The 25,854-nt window shown below is 41.1% G+C and overlaps 1 protein-coding gene and 1 pseudogene across 3 annotated transcripts in view; one reads left to right on the plus strand and one right to left on the minus strand.

The window, feature by feature from the left end:
- ZDHHC17 (zinc finger DHHC-type palmitoyltransferase 17) overlaps positions 1–25,854 on the minus strand; it is a 114,268-nt gene that overhangs the window by 82,674 nt on the left and 5,740 nt on the right. The gene's annotated exons all lie outside the window — the stretch shown is intronic.
- On the plus strand, positions 18,910–20,415 carry LOC133767434 (zinc finger CCHC domain-containing protein 17-like; annotated as a pseudogene).

Genomic DNA, 25,854 nt, shown 5'->3' on the forward strand with positions numbered 1-25,854 from the left:
ACCGCGCTGTTCCGATGGCAGGAGCCAGGTGCTTCTCCTGGTCTCCCATGGGGTGCAGGGCCCAAGGACTTGGGCCATCCTCCACTGCACTCCCTGGCCACAGCAGAGAGCTGGCCTGGAAGAGGGGCAACCGGGACAGGATCGGTGCCCCGACCGGGACTAGAACCCGGTGTGCCGGCGCCGCAAGGCGGAGGATTAGCCTGTTGAGCCACGGCGCCGGCCTCAACTTATAGCTTTCAAGATGAATGAAATAACAACTCCATCAAAACACATATCAAGCTCCTATTATACATAAACTTCTCTACAGTTTACTGCAATTTGGGACCTGGACAGGATGAGGCTAATAGAAGGTTTAAAAAGAATATCAAAAAGCCAGTAGTCATAACTTTAAAAATATCTTAATGAAATATCAAAAATCAAAATCAATGTATAGAAAAGGAATTCCGGGGCTAGTGCTGTGGTGCAGCGGGTTAACGCCCTGGCCTGAAGCGCCGGCATCCCATATGGGTGCTGGTTCAAGTCCTGGCTGCTCCTCTTCCAGTCCAGCTCTCTGCTGTGGCCTGAGAAAGCAGTGGAAGATGGCCCAAGTCCTTGGACCTCTTGCACCAGCATGGGAGACCCAGAAGAAGCTCCTGGCTCCTGGCTTCGGATCAGCGCAGCTCCAGCCGTTGTGGCCAATTGGGGAGTGAACCAGCGGATGGAAGACCTCTCTCTCTCTCTCTGCCTCTCCTCTCTCTGTGTAATTCTGACTTTCAAATAAATAAATCTTTAAAAAAAAAAAAAAAAAAAGGATTCCATGATGAACCAAACATCGACAGTTTAAATACAGACAGCATCAGTCACTGATTTTCACTTTTGTGAGAGGCTCCACTGTCTCAGAGCAGCCCTGTGAATGTGCACAAAATATTGATTGACAGCAGGCTCCTAAGTGGGGTTTCCAGGTCCCTCATGTTCTTCATGAGAACAAAGGGATGCCTATGACACCATCCTCTTGGAGAGAGAAGATGTACCCTCCTGTTCCTGGAAGTCTCTGTGTCCCCTGAACTGTTTTGACTGTTCTAGAGACTCTGCCTGTGTGCCTGGTGTTCACTCCAAGACTTCTCAAATGTGATGAGAAGGTAAATTTAAGATTAATTTCCCACACTTCCCAGAAATGTTACTATCCACTAGGAGGGCTGAGTCTGCTGAAAGGTTCTTCCTACAGATTCCAGAATCAATCCTTTTATCAGAATAACTTCCAGCTAGGTCAAAGGTTTAATTGTAAAGAATTTGGCAATAACAGTCTAGTGTTAAAAAAAAAAAAAAAAAAGCTCTAAGAAAGGCATCAATCACATATTTGAAAAGTGGGCAAAGAATATAAAGATTATTCAAAAAGGGAAAATATAACAGCAAATACATGTATGAAAAGATTCTGTAACTAAAATATTTAAACAAATGCATTTCCAAATGGAGAGAGACATTTCAATGAAACACTAAGGCATGTACCTGTTACCCACAATACACAAGCTGCCTGCCTTTAGAGCACAAATCACAGGTGAATTAGCAAGTCCAAAGCACTTAGCCACATGCTTTTAAATTCCTTTTTTTTTTTTTTTCAGATTATTTTTATATATTTGAAAGAGTTACAGAGGAGGTAGAGACAGAGAGAGAGAAAGAAGGTCTTCCATCCACTGGTTCACTCCCCAAAGGATTTAGGCCATCTTCTGCTGCGTTCCCAGGTGGCGCATTAGCTGGGAGCTGGATCAAAAGTGGAGAAGCCAGGACTCGAACCACTGCCCATATGAGATGCAGACCGGGGCTTTAACCCACCATGTCACAGCGGCGGCCCCAAGCACATGCTTATGACTTACACTATGAAAATGCTGTTGGGTTATCATTCTGACAAGCTGAACTCAGAATCCAAACTCTAAATGAATTTAATCACATTGCTGCATTATTCAAATTTAATTCTATCACATTTATAAGATGATTAGAGCACTATAAAGCATTGCTGACAAAATAAGAAAGAAAAACAGTCTCTATAAGTACTTGACTTAGATTTAAGTTCTAACTAATACTGAAGCAAATGTGAGACCTAAAGACAAAATGAAATACAAAGCACAAACATGTAAGTCTTAAAAAAGAAACCTTTCACTCCAAATTATATTTAAAAAGTAAAGGAATTCTGTCATAGCAATACAAATAAGCAAAAAAAAAAAAAGGCAAGGAAGGAAAAACACTTGAGGTGGTAATGAACTAAATCCTAAAGATACTATTGAAAAATTCTAAAAGGAATATTGGTTACTTAATATAAAAAGGGAATGGCATAAAACATATTCTTATACCAAACCACCAATGAACAGCTGCCACTACAGAATTTTAACTTTTAAAATGTTACCACTTACAGTGCCAGCAGATGGCACTACAGTCCACACAGAATCCTTCACTAACCTACTTGCTGTAAGTAAGTCCAGTGTAAGACTGGACAGCAAGATCTGGCTAACTGAAAAAATACATGGGTACTTTAAGTAAAAATACAAATGTTTACAACAGGAAAATGTTCATCAACCTCTGACTTCTTTTGAAACTGTTTTCCCTTCATTTGCTTTTAGCATTAATCCCCATATACACAAGTATTTGTAACTAAATATATATATATAAGTAAATATAAATTTGGCCTTTTTCTTTCCACAGACATTTGAGAAACAATGAAGCAAATGTTTACATAGAAACGTGTCTCCTGGGCCGGTGCTGTAGCGCATCTCATATGGACGCCAGTTCAAGACCCATCTGCTCCACTTCCAATCCAGCTCTCTGCTATGGCCTGGGAAGGCAGTAGAAGATGGCCCAAGTCCTTGGGCCCCTGCACCCATGTGGGAGACCCCGAGGAAGCTCCTGGCTTTGGATCGGTGCCGTTGCGGCCAACTGGGGAGTGAACCAGCTGATGCCTCTTTCTCTCTCTGCCTCTCCTCTCTCTGTGTATCTCTGACTTTCAAATAAATAAAGCTTTAAAACAAATAAAAAAATTTGTTTAATTAAATTAAATTTAAAAATTAAAAAGAAATGTGTCTCCTTAAGATTTTAAAGCTTTTTGGGCCGGTGCTGTGGCTCAGTAGGTTAAAGCCCTGTCCTGCAGTGCCAGCATCCCATATGGGTACCAGTTCAAGTCCCAGCTGCTCCATTTCCAATCCAGTTCCCTGCTAATGCACCTGGGAAAGCAGTGGAGGTTGGCCCAAGTCCTTGGGCCTCTGTGTGGGAGATCCGGAAGTAGCTCCTGGCTTTGGATTGGCTCAGCTCTGGCTGTTGCAGCCACTTGGGGAGTGAACCAGCAGATACCGTCTCTGTCTTCTACCTCTCTCTAACCTGGTCTTTCAAGTAAATAAAATAAATCTTGGTGTTTTTTTTTTTTTTAGTTTTTTTTTTTTTTTTTTTTTATTCAACAGGTAGAGTTACAGACAGTGAGAGGGAGAGAGAAAGGTCTTCCTTCCGTTGGTTCACCCCCCAAAATGGCCGCTACGGCCAGAGCTATGCCGATCAGAAGCCAGGAGCCAGGTGCTTTCTCCTGGTCTCCCATGCGGGTGCAGGTGCCCAAGCACTTGGGCCATCCTCCACTGCCTTCCTGGACCACAGCAGAGAGCTGGACTGGAAGAGGAACAACCAGGACTAGAACCTGGCGCCCATATGGGATTCCGGCGCCGAAGGCGGAGGATTAGCCAAGTAGCTACAGCGCCGGCCCAATAAAATAAATCTTTAAAAATAAATAAATAAAGGGTTAGTGCTGTGGTGTGGTGGCAAAGACACCGCCTGTGGTGCCAGCATCCCATATGGGTGCCGGTTCAAGTCCCAGCGGCTCCACTTCCTATCCAGCTCTGTGCTATGGCTTGGGAAAGCAGTAGAAGATGACCCAAGTCCTTAGGTCCCTGCACCCACATGGGAGACCCAGAAGAAGCTCTTGGCTCCTGGCTTCGGATCAGCGTGGCTCCAGCTACTGCAACCAATTGGGGAGTGAACCAGCAGATGGAAGAACCCCCACCCTGCCTCAGCCTCTCTGTAACTCTGCCTTTCAAATAAATAAATAAATAAATAATCTTTAAAAAATAAAATAATAAACTTTTTTAAGAATAGTTTTAAGTTTACAAAAACAGTGCAAAGAGCACAGTACTCTGTATTTCCTCTACTGACATCTAACATTAGTGCAGTACATTTGTTGTAATGAATGAATTAGTATTCTATTTTATTATTTTTTTTGACAGGCAGAGTGGACAGTGAGAGAAAGAGACAGAGAGAAAGGTCTTCCTTTGCCGTTGGTTCACCCTCCAATGACCGCCGCAGCTGGCGTGCTGCCGCTGGCGCACCGCGCTGATCCGAAGCCGGGAGCCAGGTGCTTATCCTGCTCTCCCATGGGGTGCAGGGCCCAAGCACTTGGGCCATCCTCCACTGCACTCCCGGGCCATAGCAGAGAGCTGGACTGGAAGAGGGGCAACTGGGACAGAATCCGGCGCCCCGACCGGGACTAGAACCTGGTGTGCCGGCGCCACAAGGCAGAGGATTAGCCTGCTGAGCCACGGCACCGGCCATGAATTAGTATTAATAAACTTAAATCAGTACTTAATTCATATTTTCTTAGTTTTTAATGTAATGCCCTTTTTCTGTTCCAAGATCCCATCCAGGACACAATTTTTGTCTCACTTCCCTACACTCCTCTTGGCTGTGACATTTTCTGTCTTTCCCTGTTTTTGATCATCTTGATGATTTTGAGGATAACTAGTTGGGTTATTTTGTAGAATGACCCTCAACTGGGATTTGTCTGATGTTTTTCTCATTATTAGACAGCAGCTATGTTTTGAGAAGGAACTGTTTTTAACTGTTTTTGCAAATTTTTTTCAACATTGCTAAAAATTTTTAAATGCTTATATATTTTTACATGGCCTGTATTCATAGTAGTCATATATTTTAGATTCTTTCCCTTTACATTTCCTTATGCCATTACACATAGTTTTGTAAGCACTGTTTTTAACTTTGCGCATATTAACACTGACTGAAACACTACCTAATTGCTGAACATTTAGGTTATCCTTACATGTGCTAACTAATGTTATTATCTCTCTTCTGCCTTCCAGTAACAATCTCTTCACCATTAGACTTTAAGCCATGACAGGACAGGACCCCCCCCCCTTTTTTTTTTAAGATTTACTTATTTATTTGAAAGCCAGAGTTACATAGTGAGAGGTCTTCCATCTGCTTCCATCTGCTTCCATCTGCTTCCCCAATTGGCTGCAACAGCAGAGCTGCATGGATCCAAAGCCAGGAGCCAGGAGCTTCCTCTGGGTCTTCCCACGTGGGTCCAGGGGCCCAAGGACTTGGGCCATCTTCTAACGCTTTCCCAGGCCATAGCAGAGAGCTAGATCAGAAGGGGAGCAGCGGGCACAGGTGCCCATATGGGATGCCGGCACTGCAGGAGGCGGTTTTACCTGCTATGCCACAGCCGGCCCAGAAATATTTGTGTACCACTAACGCTTAAAACAAAGTTTAACACATTCTCAGTGAAAATAAAGAATGGACGTTTTCCTCATTACTGAAAAACAGTTTTTAACATTTCTTCTTGTTTGCTGAGGTAAACGTTCTAGAGAGGAGCTTTTAAACTAAAGGGTATAATCATTTTCATGGTTCTTGACACAGTATCTAAACTGTTTTGCAAAAGGATTTATAATCTCATTAGCAATATATGAATGATTATTCATTTCATAATAAACACAATGGAACTGGGTATTACTGTTAAATTTTCCCTTGTTTAAACAAAGTAATACTTGTAATTTTGACTTTAAATTTATTTTCTGATTCATCCTTTGAGAACTCTTTATTCATATCTTTTGGCTATTTTACTTAAGTTTTGAAATTTACTGAATATATTTGAATTAGACGTTTATGTACATACAAGATTAGATATTAACATTTTCCTACTTGTCTACAGTTCTGTTCTATTTTTAAAAATTACCAATTTATGTTTCCAATATTTCAGAGATCACACTCTGAAACATATATACAAAGTGATATACATTAATCCTTACCCTTTTTGTTAAGTCTTAATTTTTATACTTAAATGCTACAGTAATCTGGGGCCGGCACTGTGGCATAGCGGGTAAAGCCGCCATCTGCAGTGCCGGCATCCCATATGGGCACCGGTTTGAGTCCCAGCCACTCCACTTCCCATCTAGCTCTCTGCTACGGCCTGGGAAAGCAGTAGAGGATGGCCCAAGTCCTTGGGCCCCTACATCTGCATGGGAGACCCGGAGGAAGCTCCTGGCTCCGGATCAGCTCAATTCTGGTCGTTGTAGCCAACTGGAGAGTGAACCAGCAGATGGAAGACCTCTCTCTCTCTGCCTTTCCTTCTCTGTGTAACTCTTTCATATAAGTAGATCTTTAAAAAAAAAAAAATACTACAGTAATTATTAGTGGTAATCATCAAATATTTCTGGCTCTTTTCTCAAGCACATGGTAGGATCATTCAGAAGCCAGCGGGGTGGTATGATGGATGCCTGAAATCCTAGCATCCCATATGGGTGCCAGTTTCTGTGTCCCGGATGCTCCACTCCCATACAGCTCCCTGCTGATGGACTAGGAAAAGAGTGGAAGATGGCGTAAGTGCTTGGGTCCCTGCTACCCACATGGGAGACAGGAAGAAGCTCACAGCTCCTGGCTTTGGCCTAGCCCAGTGCTAGCCATTGTGACCATCTGGGGAGTGAACTAACAGATGGAAGATCTGTAACTGACTTTCAAATAAACAAATACATCTGAAAAAAAATAGCCAAGTGATTGAACTTACTAAATTATTTGCAGTTAATTCATTTATTTAATTATAAATACATTATGTATAAAAAAATCCACATGGAATTTCATTTAAAATTTTCCTTTAATTTTTTTAAAAATCATATAAAGTATTAATAAATTCCTTTTAAAAATAATTAAAACATTACAGATAATGGAACTTTGACATTCCTCTTAAGTTCTTACAGGTAACCACTATTATGTTCTGTGTGCATTCTTTCATGCCTTTCATTGTGCAACTACATTCATATACTTGTACAATTAAAAATACTGGCGCTATGGCAAAGTGGGTAAAGCCGCTGCCTGAGACACCAGCATCCCATATGGGCACAGGTCCAAGTCTCAGCTACTCTACTTCTGACCCAACCCTCTGCTAATGTAGGAAAAGCAGTGGCAGATGGCCCAAGTGTATGGGCTCCTGCCAGCTAGGTAGAAGACCTGGATGAAGCTCCCGGCTCTTGGCTTTGGTCTGGCCCAGGCCTGGTTGTTGCAGCCATCCGGAGAGTGAACCAGCAAATAGAACATCTCTTCTCACTGTCTCTCCTTCTATCTCTGTAACTCTTTCAAATAAATAAGTCTTAAAAAAATCACATGAAATGGGCATTCAGACTAGCAGTTAAAATGTCCATACCCCACATCAAAGTGATTGGGTTAAATTCTTGTTCTAAGCTCCTGATGCCAGCTTCCTGCCAATACAGACCCTGGAAGGCAGTGGTGATGTCTCAAGTAATTGGGTTACTGCATCCATATGGGAAACAAAGATTGCATTCCCAGCTCCTGGTTCCAAAGCCCAGTTCCAGCTGCTGCAAGCATTGGAAAGTGAACCAATGAATGGAAGCTGTCTCTCTGCCCTTCAAGTAGAAAATAAAAATTTAGAAGAAAATATTGTGTGTAACTTTGAGGTGTCCTAAAAATGCCACTTACTTCTACTACTTTTAAAAACAAAAATTTCTTTAAAAGGAGATTTTATTCTCATTTTACATAAAGAAAACAGGGCTCACATTAAGATTTTACAAATTTCCAAGGTCACATGGTTAGTAAGTACCAAAGTTAAAGTGAGCCTTCCCATCCATGAATAAGATGTATTTCCAATTTATTCAGGTTTCTCTTTATGTCCCTCTATAAATTTTCATAGGTTTCTCCATAAAGGTATTACACATTTTTTGTTAGATTTACTGCAGGGCACATTCTGGTTTTTTGTGTGTAATGAAAAAATTTTAATGTGTAGATATATATATATTATACATAATCTGTAAGTGCATTAACCAAGCCAAATAGTTTTTAAAATATATTTATGGCCGGCGCCATGGCTTAACAGGCTAATCCTCCGCCTTGCGGCGCCGGCACACCGGGTTCTAGTCCCGGTTGGGGCGCCGGATTCTATCCCGGTTGCCCCTCTTCCAGGCCAGCTCTCTGCTGTGGCCCGGGAAGGCAGTGGAGGATGGCCCAAGTGCTTGGGCCCTGCACCCACATGGCAGACCAGGAGAAGCACCTGGCTCCTGGCTTCGGATCAGCACGATGTGCCGGCCGCAGCAGCCATTGTAGGGTGAACCAACGGCAAAAAGGAAGACCTTTCTCTCTGTCTCTCTCTCTCACTATCCACTCTGTCCAAAAAAAAAAAAATATATATATATATATATATATTTAAATGAGAATTCTCATTTTATTTGAAAGGCAGAGACAGATCTTCCATTGCTAAGTCACTCCCCAAATGCCTGAAACAGCTAGGGCTGAGCCAGGCTGGGCCAGGAGGAGTCCAGAACTCAATCCAGGTCTTCCACTGGAGAGGCAAAGAACCAACTCCTAGAGTCATCTTCTGCTGCCTCCCAGGATGTGCATTAGCAGGAAACTGGATCAGAAGTGTAGCAACTGAAACTCAAACTAGACACTCCAACATGATATGCAGGTATCCCAAGAAGCAGTAACACTGGGCCAATCCTAAAGTGTTTAGGCCTCTCGCTAAACACTTCAATAATACTCTAGCAACACTGACAGAAGTAATTAAAACACAAATAGCCAGTGAAGACCGAGACAGTAGATCATTAAGAATGTCAAATAAGTTTATAACAACTTTCACAACTTAATAAAATGCATGTTTTTCTTCGAAAACACAAATTCAGAAAAATGACATGTAAAGAAAAAAATTTCTGAACCTTGTGTGTGTGAAAGAAATTAATTTATAAAATCTTCCCCTAGATATAACTAAAGGCCTAAATAGTTTCACTAGTGAATTGTACTAAACATTTAAATTAGATGTAATAGCACAGTATGTTCTTTCAGAAAATAAAGAGCGGTGGGTGCTATGGCATAGCAGATAAAACTGCTGCTTGCAGTGCCGGCATCCCATATGGATGCTGGTTCAAGTCCCGGCTAACCCACTTCCAATTCAGCTCTCTTCTATGGCCTAGGAAATCAGTGGAAAATGGCCCAAATCGTTGGGACCCTGCTCCCGCATGGAAGAAGCTCCTGGCTCCTGGCTTCAGATCGGCACAGTTCTAGCCGTTCCAGCTAATTGGTGAGTGAACTAGCAGATGAAAGACCTCTCCCCCAACCCCCGCCTCTGCATAACTCTGCCTTTCAAATAAATAAATAAATCTTTAAAAAAAAAAAAAAGAATGATCAAATGCTTTCCAACTCATTTTAAGAAATCAACATACTCCTAATTTTAAAACTTATTCAGGTTTGTGTCTCTCTCTGCCTCTCCTTCCTGTAACTCTAGCTTTCAAATAAATAAATCTTAAAAAAAAAAAAAAAAAGCATTTGAAAAGCAGAAGAGATAGGAACAGAGACAACAGAAACCAAAAAGAGAGCTCTCATATGTTGACTCCCTTCCCAAATGCCTGCAACGTCCAGAGCTGGGTCAGGGGCTGGAGACAGAAACTAGGTTTCCCACATGGGTGACAGGGACCCAATTACTTGAGACATCACCTGCTGCCTCCCAGACACTGCACTAGCAGCAAACTGAAATTAGAGCCAGGGCAGAAATCAAACCCAAGCACTCCAATATGGAATTTGGGTATCCTAACTGGCATCTTTTTTTTTTTTTTTTTTTTGACAGGCAGAGTGGACAGTGAGAGAGAGAGACAGAGAGAAAGGTCTTCCTTTTGCCGTTGGTTCACCCTCCAATGGCCGCCGCGGTAGCGCGCTGCGGCCGGCGCACCGCGCTGTTCCGATGGCAGGAGCCAGGTGCTTCTCCTGGTCTCCCATGGGGTGCAGAGCCCAAACACTTGGGCCATCCTCCACTGCACTCCCTGGCCACAGCAGAGAGCTGGCCTGGAAGAGGGGCAACCGGGACAGGATCGGTGCCCCGACCGGGACTAGAACCCGGTGTGCCGGCGCCGCAAGGCGGAGGATTAGCCTGTTGAGCCACGGCGCCGGCCCCTAACTGGCATCTTAACTACTAGGCCAAACACTTGCCTCTAAATATGCAATTTTTAAGGATCATCTAATGATTTCTGTCTCTCTACCACCTCTATGACTTACTCTTCCTCGTTACTATGCTATTTATCAAAAAGCATTTTCTTTCAAGGGAGAAAAAAAAAAGATTGATTTGAAAGGTAGATCAATAGAGCACAGGGGCAAGACAGAAGGAAAGAGAAATGTATCTTCTATCTACTGGTTCACTTTGCAAATTGCTACAACACCAGGGTCTGGGCCAGGATCTCTATCCTGCTCTCCCACAGAGGTGGCAGGAAATCAAGTACCCAGGTCATCCTCCACTGCCTTCCCAAATACATTAGCAGGAAGCTGGATTAGAGGTGGGGTAGGTGGTATTCAAACCAGCACTTGGATATGGCCTGTTGGTGTCCACAAGCAGCAGCTTAACCCACTGGGCCACAACACTAGCCCTTTAAATAAATTTCCTTTTTTTCTTTTAAAGATTTATTTATTTATTATTTATTTGAAAGGTATAGTTAGAGAGAGACAGACAGACATAGGTCTTCCATCCACTGGTCACTCTCCAGATGGCTGCAACGACCGGAGCTGCGCTGATCCGGAGCCAGGAGCTTCTTCACCCACGTGGATGCAGGGGCCCAAGGACTTGAACCATCCTCTACTGCTTTTCCAGGCCACAGCAGAGAGTCAGATCGGAAGTGGAGCAGCCGGGACTCAAACCTGCGCCCATATGGGATGTCGGCACTGTAGGTGGCGGCTTTACCCGGTCCGCCACAGGACCAGCCCCAAAGGCATTTCTAACTATCAAAATGTCAATGGCTAGAAAAATCAATCAACTTAGATTCTTTACCCCACATCCTCAGGTCTGATGAACTAATCAACAAGTCTCATTACTTTCCTCCAAACAAATCTAAGTTCCTTTCTCTGTACTCCCCCCCCCCCTTTTTTTTTAAGATGTATTTATCTGAAAGGCAGAGTTAAAGAGAGATCTTCCATCTGCTGGTTCACTCCTCAGATGGCCTCAACAGCCACAGCTGGGCCAATCCAAAGCCAGGAGGCAGGAGCTTCATCCAGGTCTCCCACATGCATGCAGGGGCCCACATACTTGTGCCATCTTCCTCTGCCTGGCAGGGAGCTGGATCAGAAGTGGAACAACTGGGACTCAAACCGGTGCCCATATGGGATGCCAGCACTACAGGCAGTGGCTTTACCCTCTATGCCACAGCGCTGGCCCTACCTATAATATCTTCTCAAATGTTCTGTTCATATTACTATCCCTATCTTTCCCTTATTTAAAATTTTAAAATCATACACATAAAGTGAAAACATTTTAGCAAACAAAACCTTTCATGAACTTATCCCAAACAATTAGAAGAATGTAAAATAAAGTAAGTCAGTACCCATCAGATCAAAAGGGACATTCTCCAGTTCATTCCTTAATACTCCTTCTTTTCTCCTACTCCAGTGGTACATACCTGGGGTAGCTTCTGCTGAGCAGCTAACTCTCCTTGACAAGTTTTTTCAAGATGGCGCTATCCTATCTAGCCTCTAAAGTGTCCCAAAGGAAATACCTTTGACTCACTGCTGTTCATGGCACAAAAGCCCTCTCCTCTGGCTCTCTGTAAATGTCTTTTATATAGCTCTTCCATTTATGCTTCTCCAGGAATGCAGTAGCAGACTCCAGCAGAGGACCCCAATCACACTTCTCCAAGAGTTCTCTGACAGTCCACTCCAAGGGAGGGCTAACTCATGACTGGCATCCAGCCAGAGAGCCATCTTCCCTCCTGCAAAGTTTCCCAGTCTCTCACACAACTGTTTTCCATTCACAGAAAGAACAAGATAAAGATTACAGCACTCCCTAGTGGACTGATAATGATTCAAGTAACCTTCCCTCACATTAAATTCTCTTTATCCTGTTATAGGCTGGAAGTGATAAAAGAGTTCTAGGACAAACTGGCCACTTCCCAGCAAGTTCAGCTTCTCTGTTTATAAAACAGAGATCCTTTGTCAGCTACTATCCTTTGCCTTGTGCTCAAGGAAAAATGATGAAATCCAAGAAACATTCTATTCACTATCCTGCTACATACAAATATATACAGTATCACACAATACTTATACTTTCACATCTATTATTTTGTACTTAACATTATATTTTTGAGATTTTTCTATGCCGATTTTTGTAGCCCTCTAATTTATGCATGATCATCACTAAATGGTATTTCATTACATGAATAAGCCATATATATCCCTCTACTAAGAGACAGGTTTGCTCAGACTTTTTGCTACCGTAAAACATATTGCAACGAACAGTCTTATAAAAGTCTCATCTCTAAGTGTCTCTAAGGTAAACATCTAGTAATGGAACTTATGGATAAAAAGACTGAGTATCTTCAACTTTACAGTCAATAAATTGCTTCCCAAGTTGGTAGTACTAATTTACATTTTCATTAGCAATGTATGGTTTTCTTTTCACTACACTGAGATTTACTAGATTTCATAATTTGGAAAGACATGATAGGTATCAACTTTTATCTAGTTTTCATCTGTATTTCCATGAAGCAAAGACAATTTAGCAAGAAGAGATCAATTATATTAATGTTGCTGATTGGTCCAGAAGAATGAGAACGACCATTGGATTTATCAATCTAAAGGTCACGTTATGAATTAGAGGCGCATGCCAGACTGAAGTTGATTTAGGAAAGGATGGTAGGAAATGAATTGAAGAAAGCAAGTACAGACAACTCTTTTCAGGACCCTTGCTATAAAAAAGAGCAAGAAATAGGGCAAAAGCCAGAATAAAGTACTATCAAACAAAAATATGATGTTTTGCTTTAAGATGAGAGAAATATTTACTATTAGAAATTATCTTGTAGAGCCAAAAACTGACAAAAGATTAACAGCAGAAAAGTTCTTATATTTGCATGAAGGGACAGAATTTCGTCTAACTAAACATGTACAATTCTTTCATGCTGAAAACTACAAACACTAATAAAAAACAAAAGATCTAAAAAGACACATCATATTTATGAACTGAAAGACTCAACATGGTAAAAAGTCAATTCTCCCCAAATGAATATTTAAGTTTAATCGAATTCTTATCATTATCCTAACAAGATGTATTTTGGGTGCCCTTCCTCATGTGATACACACACCAGAATCTAACTACCGGCCTCTAAATTCCTTGCTCAGGTTCTTCTAGAGTGTGACTAATTGAATTATAGCCACTCTCAAGAAAGACTTCAGGACCAAATTAGCGAGAGAGAGTAGGGGCTGGTGTTGCAGCATGAGCTAAGCTGCCACTTGCAACACTGGCATTGGAATGCCTGTTCTAGTTCCAAGTCCCAGCTGCTTCACTTCCAATCCAGCTTCCTGCTAACATGACTGCAAAGGCAGTGAATGATGGCCCAAGTGTTTGGGCCCCTGTCACCCATGTGGGAGACCCAGATGGAGCTCCAGGCTCCTGGTTTCCGCCCAAACAAGCTCTGGCCATTGAAGGCATCTGGGGAGTAAACTAGCAGATAGAAGATACCTGTTTGTGTATGTCTCTCTTTTCTTCTCTCATTGTACTTTTCAAAGTACAATAAAACTTTAAATAAATAAATTTAAATTTTAAATAAATAAAACTTTACAAAAAAAGGAGAGCAAAATAATAATAGCCATAGGAAAATAAATGACAAATGCTGGTAAGGGTGAATACAAATCAGATCACCCATACACTGCTAGGTGGAAGGTAAAACATCCAACCACTCTGGCAAATAGCTCAGCAGTTTCTTAAAAATATTAATATATAATTACCATATGACAAAGTAATTGCACTCCTGGGTATTTATCCCAGAGAAATTGATTTATGTTGACATAAACACCTGTACACAAATGTTTAAAGCAGCTTTATTTAAAATAAATAACAGCGCTGTGGCACAACAGGTTAAAGCCCTGGCCTGCAGTGCCTGTACCCCATATGGGCACCAGTTTGAATCCCAACTGCTCCACTTATGATTCAGCTCTCTGCTATGGCCTGGGAAGGCAGTGGAAGTTGGCCCAAGTCCTTGGGCCCCTGGACCCATGTGGGAGAACCAGAAGAAGTTCCTGGCTCCTGGATTCGGATGAGCTCAGCTCTGGCCGTTGTGGTCATTTGGGGAGTGAACCAGCGGAATGGAAGACCTCTCTTTCTCTCTCTGGCTCTACAATTCTCTGTAAATTTATCAAGTTAAACATTTAAAATATGTAAACTACATATAAAGTTAATACACATCAAAGTTATATGTTTCAATAAGCAGTTAGAGTTCAAAAGATTTTTTAAAAGATTGACAATTTGTTTTAAAAACTGCTGATGTTGTCCAGAAGAATTTTCTGCTGCTATGGACATTTCCTCTAATTTTGTGCTAACACAGGAGCCACTAGTCATACACAGCTAATAACCACCTGAAATCCAACTAGTATGACTGAGAATCTGAATCTTCAATTTTATTCATTTTAAGCAGTTTTAAACAGCTACATATCACTGGTGACTACATAATTGGACAATGCATGTCAACATCATCACAAAGAATGAAAAACATTCATGTGCTAAAACAGAACTATGTCCAAACTGTATTAAGAAAAAATACAAATTCTATAACATATACCACTTACATAATGAAAGTACAAGGAATTAAGTACAGACAAGTACTTACATAAAATATACATTTATATAGGCATAGAAAACTTCTGAACGCATTCAAAAGTATTGTTACCTCTGAGAACTGAAATTATGTGTTTGCAGGGAATGAGGAGCTATGAGATTTTCATCTTCTATATACCCTACAGTACTATTTAAATTTGACAATAATCATATCACTTTTTAAAGACTACAATATCCAAGCTGGTGCTTAAGTTTCTGATATCTTGAAAACTCATATACAGCCTGCCTTCCATATGTGGGTGCCATAGCAGCAAATTCAACCTACCACATGTCAAAAATATTCAGGGGAAAAACAACTGCAACTGTACTGGACAGTTATGCTTGTTATTCTCTAAACAATATAGCATAACAACGAATTATTTGCATTCACTTTGTATTAAGTATTATAAGTAATCTAGAGATGATGTAAAGTATACAGGAGGATGTGCCTAGGTTATATGCAAATATTTTATTATTTCAATTAAGGGACTTGAGCATCAGGAAATTTTGGTTTCCACGTTGCAGTTGCTAGAACCAAATCCCTGCAGATACCGAGGGATGACTGTACTATTTAACAATAGTATCAGGTTATAGGACAATAATAATTCAGAAGGTTTAAGTTTATATCTGGTCAGCCACCCTAGATGCGGTGGCTGGATGGATTCTGTTTGCCAAATTTTTTTTGCCTCAAATTTGTTTCTTTTTGTACTTGGTTAAATTCAATTATCCACAGGAAAAAAAGGACATTAATAAGGAAAAATAAGTTTAAATACTGACAACTTCTGAAATCAAGTTAATTAATTTCTCACAAACAGCTGGAAGATCTTGAATATTTATGTTACAGGTGTCCAAACAGAAAGCAAAATTTCCATAAAATACAATGCTTACAATTTATTCATGATTTTACTTATACAATTATGAGTAAAGATAACGAGTATCTATAATTTCAGTATAGCTAAGAGAGAGATAAAATCTCCAAGGTAAAAGCAGGATTAACAATGATACATGTGCTCCTTCATAATCCTGAACTGTAGAAAACATAGAACATAAAACACTAATCACCAACTCTACTTGCCTACCATTGATCTAAACTTCATCTAGAGCAAGAATTTCAGAATCATAGATGCTGTGAGTTAACATACACCGGTAATGTATTTACCACTAACAAGAAAACAATGTCAATCAAATTGCTATATGATGCTTTCTTATCCCCTAAAATTTTTATTTACATTAATTGGAGGATTATTTATACCAATAAAAGATCTTTCATAGTCTTATTTAGATAGGCTTTTGTAATACATTACTCTTTTGGTAGTATCAAAGTAGTAACTCTTTGCTGGCGCTGCGGCTCACTAGGCTAATCCTCCGCCTGTGGCGCCGGCACACAGGGTTCTAGTTCCGGTTGGGGCACCGGATTCTGTCCAGGTTGCTCCTCTTCCAGTCCAGCTCTCTGCTCTGGCCCGGGAAGGCAGTGGAGGATGGCCAGGTCCTTGGGCCCAGCACCCGCATGGGAGACCAGGAGAAGCACCTGGCTCCTGGCTTCGGATCAGCGCGGTGCCCCAGCCGCAGCACACCTGCCATAGCGACCATTTGGAGGGTGAACCAACAGAAGGAAGACCTTTCTCTCTGTCTCTCTCTCACTGTCTAACTCTGCCTGTCAAAAATATTTTTAAAAAACTAGTAACTCTTTGAATAAATAATTTTTTTAAAAAGTAGATAAATAAGTAAACTGGTTATTTAATACCTAAACCTTCATTGAAGGTTGGCCTCTTCTGAATCACAGTTCAGTTTAGAATGGTCAATGCCGCTGTGTTTTATCACAGTATTCTTCATGAACTACCAAGAACACTGGAGCACAGAACTTTTCTTAAAAGAATCTGTTGGGCAGGCGCTGTGGCTCACAAGGCTAATCCTCCACCTGCGGTGCCAGCACACCAGGTTCTAGTCCCGGTCGGTGCACCGGATTCTGTCCCGGTTGCTCCTCTTCCAGGCCAGCTCTCTGCTGTGGCCAGGGAGTGCAGTGGAGGATGGCCCAAGTGCTTGAGCCCTGCACCCGCATGGGAGACCAGGAGAAGCACCTGGCTCCTGGCTTCGGATCAGCACGGTGCGCTGGCTGCAGCAGCCATTGTGGGGTGAACCAATGGAAAAGGAAGACCTTTCTCCCTGTCTCTCTCTCACTGTCCACTCTGTCAAAAAAAAAAAAAAAAAAAAGAATCTGTGATTGGGGCATGTACTATGGTGCAAGGGTTTAAGCCATCACCTGTATAGCCAGCATCCCATCTGAGTGCTAGTTCCAGTCTCAACTGCTCCACTTAAGAGCCAACTTCTGGCTGGTGCCATGGCTCACTAGGCTAATCCTCCGCCTGCGGTGCCAACACACTGGGTTCTAGTCCCAGTCGGGGCACCGCATTCTGTCCCGGTTGCTCCTCTTCCAGTCCAGCTCTCTGCTCTGGCCCGGGAGGGCAGTGGAGAATGGCCCAAGTCCTTGGGCCCTGCACCCGCACGGGAGACCCGCACCTGGCTCCTGGCTTCAGATCAGCGCAGTGTGCCGGCCACAGCGGCCATTGGAGGGTGAACCAATGGTAAAGGAAGACCTTTCTCTCTCTCACACACAGTCCACTCTGCCTGTCCAAAAAAAAAAAAGAGCCAACTTCTTGCTAATGTGCAAAGTAAACTAGCAGAAGATGGCCCAGTGCTTAGGCCACTGCTATCCAAGTGGGAGACCAGATGGAGTTACAGGCTTCCTGGCTTTGGCCTGATCCAGCCCAGCCATTGAGGCCATTTGAGGAACAAAACAGCAGATGGAAGATTCATATTCATTCTCTCTCTCTCTTTCTCCTTCTGTAACTCTGCCTTTCAAATAAATAATACGAAAAAAAAAAAAAAGATTCTGTCACTATTATCTCTGATATTTCCTTCTTAGCTACTACATATATTTGGCTAGTTTTGATGGTGTACTTTTTTGATTTCACCAGACATTACTCACAAATAAATTAACTATGAAACATAATTCTTTCTCAAATGTTCCCTAAACAGATTGCTGGATGAAATGGTGTCTTTGCAGGTACAATCATGCTATGAGGAATAACCCCACGCATACACAGTAACAATTTATTACTACTGACACTTGGCCAAGTCAACAGGCATCATTAACCATAAAGCATAAATCCCAATTTCAGAGATATTAAGATGCAAAATACATGCATGTTTAAATTACAAAATGCACTAATTTAACCTCAAAAGAACCAGAGGTGGATGCTATTATTATTCCCATTTTCCAGATAAGAACACTGACACCCAGAGGGTAATTTGCCCGAGATTATACCACTACTATCTGCTGGTTGTAGCATTTGCACTACATTATTTTCCCTGAAATATGCCCCTATTAAGCAGGAAAATGTGGCCCTGCACAAATAATACAAATGATAGTGGGACCCAAAGCACTTCTTCATATCTTATCACTAGCAAGTTCCACAGATACCATAAAACTGAGAGTCTCTATTGCCAACCTCATCTACACGTATAGTTACTTCAGTGGAAGGCACTTCCTTTCCAAGAATTAATGATTATTAACTGATACCAAACAGGAGAAAGAACCAACTGAATAAAAGGAAATTTTGTAAAGGAGGATCTTTAAGGAAGTCAAAGGGTTAATTAAGCCGCAGTAGAGCAGACACCAAAAATCAGTCTTCCCTTAACTCCTGTAATACTAGGGAAGAAAAGGGCAGGTGCCTTGGCCCTTGGCGCAGCAGGTTAATCCTCTGCCTGCGGCGCCAGCATCCCATATGGGCGCCAGCTGCTCCATTTCCAATCCCACTCTCTTCTATGGCCTGGGAAAGCAGTAGAAGATGGCCCAAGTCCTTGGGCCCCTACACCCACGTGGGAAAAAGCTCCTGGTAGAAGCTCCTGGCTTTGGAACAGCACAGTTCCGACTGTTGCAGCCATTTGGGGAGTGAACCGATGGAAGGAAGACCTCTCTCTCTCCCTCTGTAACTCTACCTCTCAAATAAAATAAAAAATCTTAAAAAAAAAAAAAATTAGGAGAGACCTGAAGCTGATGCCAAGACACTTGAATTAGCTCTAGCAGAAGAGAAATGGAGGAGCCATAGAGCAATAAGAATGAATTCAGGGAGGCCTGAAACCATGGAAAACTTGCCTGCTCTCTACACTATTTTCCAAGGAAAAGTTGCTATGGTGACAGACTATGGAGCCTTTATCAAAATCCCAGGCTGTCGGAAGCAAGGCCTGGTCCATCGAACTCACATGTCATCCTGTTGGGTAGATAAGCCCTCAAAGATAGTAGATGTTGGAGACAAAGTGTGGGTGAAGCTTACTGGTCAAGAGATGAAAAATATAGAATGACGGATGTCCTAAACAGCACTCTGACCTTAGAATCAGCCCTTAAGGCATTCAGATCCAGCTGAAAAGCCCATGAGAGTATTTCGGGCATGGAAAGCCAGGACACTCTGGCAAAAAAAAAAAAAAAAAAAAGACCTAAATGAAGGATCTCCCTGCGTGAGATCCCAGTAGAAGGAACAGGTCATCAAAGAAGGAGGTACCTTTCTCTGAAGGGAGGAGAGAACTTCCACTTTGACTATGACCTTGTCTAATTATGATCAGAGTTGGTGAACTCAAAAGGCTTCCATAGTCTTGGCATCTCATGACAAGAGCCTAGGGTGATTACTGATGCAATAAACAAGAGTGTCAATTTGTTAAGTCAACAACAGGAGTCACTGTGCACTTACTCCTCGTGTAGGATCTGTGTCTTTAATGTGCTGTACATTGTGATTTAATGATATAACTAGTACTCCAACAGTATTTTTCACTTTGTGTTTCTATGTGGGTGCAAACTGTTGAAATCTTTACTCAATATATACTAAACTGATCTTCTGTATATAAAGAGAATTGAAAATGAATCTTGATGTGAATGGAAGTGGAGAGGGAGCAGGAAAGGGGAGGGTGGCAGGTAGGAGGGTAGTTATGGAGGGGGGGAGCCATTGTAATCCATATCCTGTACTTTGGAAATGTATGTTCATTAAATAAATGTTAAAAAATAAGTAAAAAAAAAAAAGAGATGAAAAATAATAGGATAAAAGTATCTCTCTCCATGAAAGTTGTCAACCAAGGAACTGGGAAAGACCTGGATCCCAACAACGTTATCACTAAGCAAGAAGTGAGGCGGAGGCGGTCCTTCCAGGACTACACTGGGCAGAATACCCTTGAGACTGTTCTGAACACTACCTGCAAGTGTAGCTGTAAAGGTCACTTTGCAAAAGATTGTTTCATGCAGCCAGGTGGGACCAGATACTCTGATACCTGATGAGGAAGAAGAGAAGGAAGAGGAAAAGTCAGAAGAATTTGAGAAGCCTGACCCCAGAAAGAATTCTTCTAGAAAAAGAAAGAAAGAAAAGAAGAAAAAGAAAGATAGGGACAGGAAGTCATCTGACTCTGACAGCTCAGACTCTGACAGTGATGCAGGCAAGAGGGCCAGGCACACACCCAAACACAGCAAGGCAGCAAAGAAGAAGAAAAAGAAGAAGAAGCATAAGGAGTGATACTAGGAAGAGCAGAGGGGGTGGCTGAGAAGAAGGAACCAGGAGCCTAGTGCCAATGAGCCCAGGGTCCTGAGAAACTTAATGTGGCCTCCCACCCCACTGACTCTGCTCCCATGGGAGATGGCTTTCCCCATGAAGCAGGCAGGTTTGGAAGTTAAGAGTTCAAAAGCAGCTGCAAAAAAAAGAAAAAAAAAATTAAGGAAGAACTGATGGTGACTGGTGGAGATTTTCCCCTACATTTTATAAAAAAATTAAAATTAGAAATAAATCATTTTGACCCTATATGGCAAAGTATATATGGGTTTGAGAGTCAGAATTTAGGTTCCAATACAAACTCTCTGCCAACTACTATAGATGTAAACTCATTTATTAATGAGTTGACCTCTCTGTTTCCTAATCTGTAAATAGTTCAACAACACATACTTTCCAGAACTACTGTGAAAAACAAATGAGCAAAATTTGGAATCACTCAACATGTACTTCACTAGGTGAATGGACAAATAAACTGTGGCAAATACACACAACAGAAAACTATGTGAGTATATATGGACTTCAAAAAATCTTGCACTCATCTTTTAATTCCACTTTTCCAAAATTTTTTGAAGTACCTTCAAATATTCAGTGACAAAAAAAATGAGCTGTCAAGCCATGAAAGACATGAAAAACTTAAATGAAAATTACCAAGTCAAAGAAGTATGAAAAGCTACATACTGTATGATTCCAACTTTATGACACTCTAGAAAAGGCAAAACTACCAAGACAGTAAAACGATCGATCAAGGGCTGCCACAATTTAGGGGGAAGGGATGGGTGAATATGCAGAGCAGGGAGGAATTTTACAATAGTAAACTACATTGTAAGACAATATATAGATGTCCTTTGACTTATGAAGGTGTCATATCTGCATGAAGTCACAGCAAACTGAACACATCGTAAACTGAAATGCACTTTACTATACCTACTGCAGAGTATAGGTTGTTCTCCTTCATGATCACACAGGTGACTGGGAGCTTTGGCTCCCAACCTCCACCCAGCATCACAAGAAGAGTATCTTGATGTAAATTGCTAGCCCAGGAAAAGATCAAAATCATGATTCCAAATACATTTTCTACTGAATGCCCACCACTTTCACACAATCATAAAGTCAAAAACTCACTAAGTCAAACCATAGTAAGTTGAGAACATTTGGAATGGTAGATATGTGTTATTAGGCATTTGTTCAAATCCACAGAACACACAGCAACAAAAATAAGTCCTAACATAAAATATGGAGTTCAGATGATGACAAAGCCTCATTTTTTGTAACAAAGGTACCACTCTGGTGCAGGATGTTAATGCGAAGGTTATGCATGTGTAGGGATGAGGTAAATGGATCTCTCTGTACTTTCTGCTCCATTTTGCCATCAACCTAAGCTTACTCAAAAAAAAAAAAAAACTATTAAAAATTTAAAAACAAAACATAAACGAGGACATCTGCAACCATAGCTAACTAGTGATTAACAAGTAATATTCAATCAACTCTGTTTTTTACATATTGTCCAGGTTAGGGCATGACAAATTATTGCCCACAGGTCATAATTTGCCAACCCCTGATCTTATAAAGTTTTATGAGAACACAGCACACCCATTCATTTCCACATTGCTTATGGCTGCTTGCTTTCATACAACTGCAGAGTTGAGTAGTTACTACAAAGACCATATGGCCCACAAAGCTCTACCTGACCCTCTATAGAAAGTCTGCCAACTCCTGATCTAAATCATTCAAAAAATGTTATTCAGTAGCTCAAACTAAAACATATATTGTGAGAAATAAATGGGTTTGATGTAATTAGAACATCTCTTAAAGTATAAAAGAATAAAAAAACAATCTAGAAAGTTAGAAGCAAAGCAAATACGACAGTTCTTCCCATAAGAATGTAGAGGACAAGGGGCCAGTGTTGTGACACAATGGGGTAAACTGCCACCTGCAATACCAGCACCCCATCTGAGCACCAGTTTGTCCTGGCTGTTCCACTTCAGATCCAGCTCTCTGCTAATGCAAAAGTGAAAGCAGCGGAAGATGGCCAAAGTACTATTAGGACCCTACCACCCACAGATGGGAGTTCAGGCTCCTGGCTGGCCCAGCCCTAGACATTGTTGTCATCTGGAGAGCATACCAATGAATGCAAGGTCTCTCTTTCACTGAGTGAGTGTGTGTGTGTGCACGCGCACGCGCGTGTTTTTGTCTGTCTCTCTTTCTCTCTGCAATCTCTGTTCCTTTCCAAATAAAACTATCCTTCCCCTAACTCCATTCAAATGAGCTTGCCCTATCATTGTGCTACTACCAAGATAACAGGCATACCCTAAATCACTATAGCCCTGCCATCCTGTGTTTGGGTTATTTGAGATAGTAAATTCACAAGGCTGCTGACATTTGCAACCAGAAAATTTTAACAAGATACTCCTGTCTTCACCTCAGGGATAGTTTTGGTGTCTCAGTGGATCCTTCCTAAATTACTAAGTGCTCATCATCAAAAAACTAAACTCATTATTTAGTTTAGTTTTTAAACTCACACAATGATGTGTAGTGGCATCTCCATCAGAAGTTTGGTTCACTTGATTTTTTTTCTTACAATAAAACTGACTTAAAAAAAAAAAGCCTTCTGGCATATCTTAAAAAAATGCTTCAGGCACATTTAGTTCTATCATCTCCACATCCTCAACAATATCACTGATAATCAGTAAAATATCCTAAAATATGACAATATCCTGATTCATCAAAGATAGACTGTATTATATTCAATATTCATTAATCTTAGCAAGTTGAGTAATTCATTTGGCAAATTTTCAACAAGGATTAAAACAAAAAAAGGTACTCCGTTTAACCAGCCATAACTCAAGATATTTAAGTTCTTCACATTATCTCCTTTGAAGAAGGCTGAAGTTTCACTGTAATTTGCAAATTAGCTGCTTAAAGCTTTTTTTTTCCAAGAAGATATTATCCTAGGACTGGATAATTATTCCACTGGGTATAAATTTTATTTGTGCATATAAATACTGCCTTGAATCATGACTTTACAAACTTCAAAATTAAAATATTTGCTATTTTACTCTTAAATTATCCATCTGTAATAAAATATAATCATGAAATAACACTGTAATTAAATGACACTTTGAAAGAAAACTTTACATAACTTCATGGTGAAATTCCTTTTTGGATCATGTGACTGTTGGAGGTTCTGTTAAAAGCATACTCCATTGGGGCCAGCACTGTGGTGTAGGTTAAGCATCTGCCTGCAGTAGCAGCATCCTATATGGGCACCAGTTTGAGTCCCAGCCGCTCCACTTCCAATCCAGCTCCTTGCTGATGGCCTGGGAAAGCAGAAGATGGCCCAAGTGCTTATGCCCCTGCACCCATGTGAGAGACCCAGAAAAAATGGCTTCGGATCGGCCCCGCTACGGCCACTGTAGCCATTTGGGGAGTGAACCAGCAGATGTAAGACCTGTTTATGTCTCCCTCCCTCTGTAACTCTGCCTCTGACACCTTAACTGTTCAAACTTATCTTAACAGAACCTTAGGATGGTCTCTACAACAATGGAGAGGCATAATTCATTTTTAATTAAAAAAATAAACACACACACAGAGAATGAGAGAGAGAGTGCTATGGTTTGGAGGTGCTTGTAACCTAAGGGTTCATACACTAAGAGCTTGGTCCCTAACATGGTGGTATTAAGTGGTAGCAGCTTTAGAAGGTGGGGCTTAGGGAAAGATGGTTAAGTCACCAAGAGTGCTGACCTCAGAAGGGATTAGTGAGATCTTCTGGACCGAGTTCTTATGAAATCAAGTGGTTGTGAAAAGGGCAAAACTTCCCAACACACAGAAATGATGAATGTCCAAGATGATAAATACGTCAATTACCCTGATCTGATCATTACACATGTACTGAAATACACACTGTCCTCCATATATATGTACAACTACTACATGTCCATTAATTATATAATTAATACATATATAAACTTTTTTTAAGTTAAAAAAACACATCCCTCCCACCCTCTGACTTCTTGTCCATCATGTTCTCTCTTCCTCATGCACAGTCGCCACTATGAAACCATCTTTCTGCCAGGAGGCCCAGCCCAAAGTCCAAAGAGACGAGGCTACCTAATCTGGTACTTTCCGTCTCCAAATCGATGAGTTAAACCACTTTCCTTTACAAAATACCCAGCCTCTGGTATTTTGTTATGGTAACAGGAAATAGACTCATACACTCACCTTTACCCTAAGGTATTTGAAGGACATTAATAAATCAATCATTTATCATTTTAAAAGGTGCTATTTTGTAAATCAAATTATTTTGTGGCCTATCAAAGGATTAATACTACACTTACATGCTCAAAAAACACTGCATCTCAAAGTACAGAACTTTTAAATCACACAGTACAAAAGAATTTTAGAATAAAAAGTCCTCTGCTCTTCTTCTTTTTAATATCAAGACAATCAATACTAATTATTTTAGACAGCTGCCTCCATATCCAATATACATATAGTATTGCTTTATTTACCAAACTGAGATATTACTGATTTCTTACCACACCATTAATAGCTAACATTCACTGCATTTACTAATTGCCAAAAACAGCAATTAGCATGTAATTATTTGATTCTTACAACAAACTCATAAAGTGGGTGCTGTTATACCCCAATTTAGCTTGTAAATTTGGGACACAGAGTTCAGTAACTTACCCAGGGCCGCAAAGCTAATGGCAGAATGGAGATTTGAATCCAAGGACCCTAAAACCACTTGCTCATACTTTTAATCTATATGCTATTATAGCCACCACCCCCCACAGTCCAGTTTTTAATACTTTTGAAATTATTTTCTCAAGGTAAATAAAAATAATGAGCTAAATAAATAAACCAAAAAAGAAAATGGCATTTCTCAACAGTAAAATACAATTTTCTCAACCTATACATCAGTAATTGTCAACTTTGACTTCACCACAATTCATGAAGTCACAAATAAGCCCCAACTTTAATTATATGTATACATATTTTCATTCAGTGGTTACTATGCTAAAGATATGGTATTTTAAAATCTAAATTACAGGGGCCGGCGCCGTGGCTCACTTGGAAAGTCCTCCACCTGCAGCGCCAGCATCCCATATGGGCACCGGGTTCTAGTCCCGGTTGCTCCTCTTCCAGTCTGGCTCTCAGCTGTGGCCCGGGAGTGCAGAAGAAGATGGCCCAAGTCCTTGGGCCCCTGCACCCGCATGGAAGACCAAGAAGAAGCACCCGGCTCCTGCCTTCAGATCGGCGCAGCGCCGGTCATGGTAGCCATTTGGGGAGTGAACCACTGGAAGGAAGACCTTTCTCTGTCTCTCTCTCTCACTGTCTAAAACTCTACCTGTCAAATAAAAAAAAAAGAAAAAAATCTAAGTTACAATCATATGAACAACAGCA

Source organism: Lepus europaeus, chromosome 10, assembly GCF_033115175.1.
Source record: "Lepus europaeus isolate LE1 chromosome 10, mLepTim1.pri, whole genome shotgun sequence".
In the NCBI taxonomy this organism is placed as follows: domain Eukaryota; kingdom Metazoa; phylum Chordata; class Mammalia; order Lagomorpha; family Leporidae; genus Lepus; species Lepus europaeus.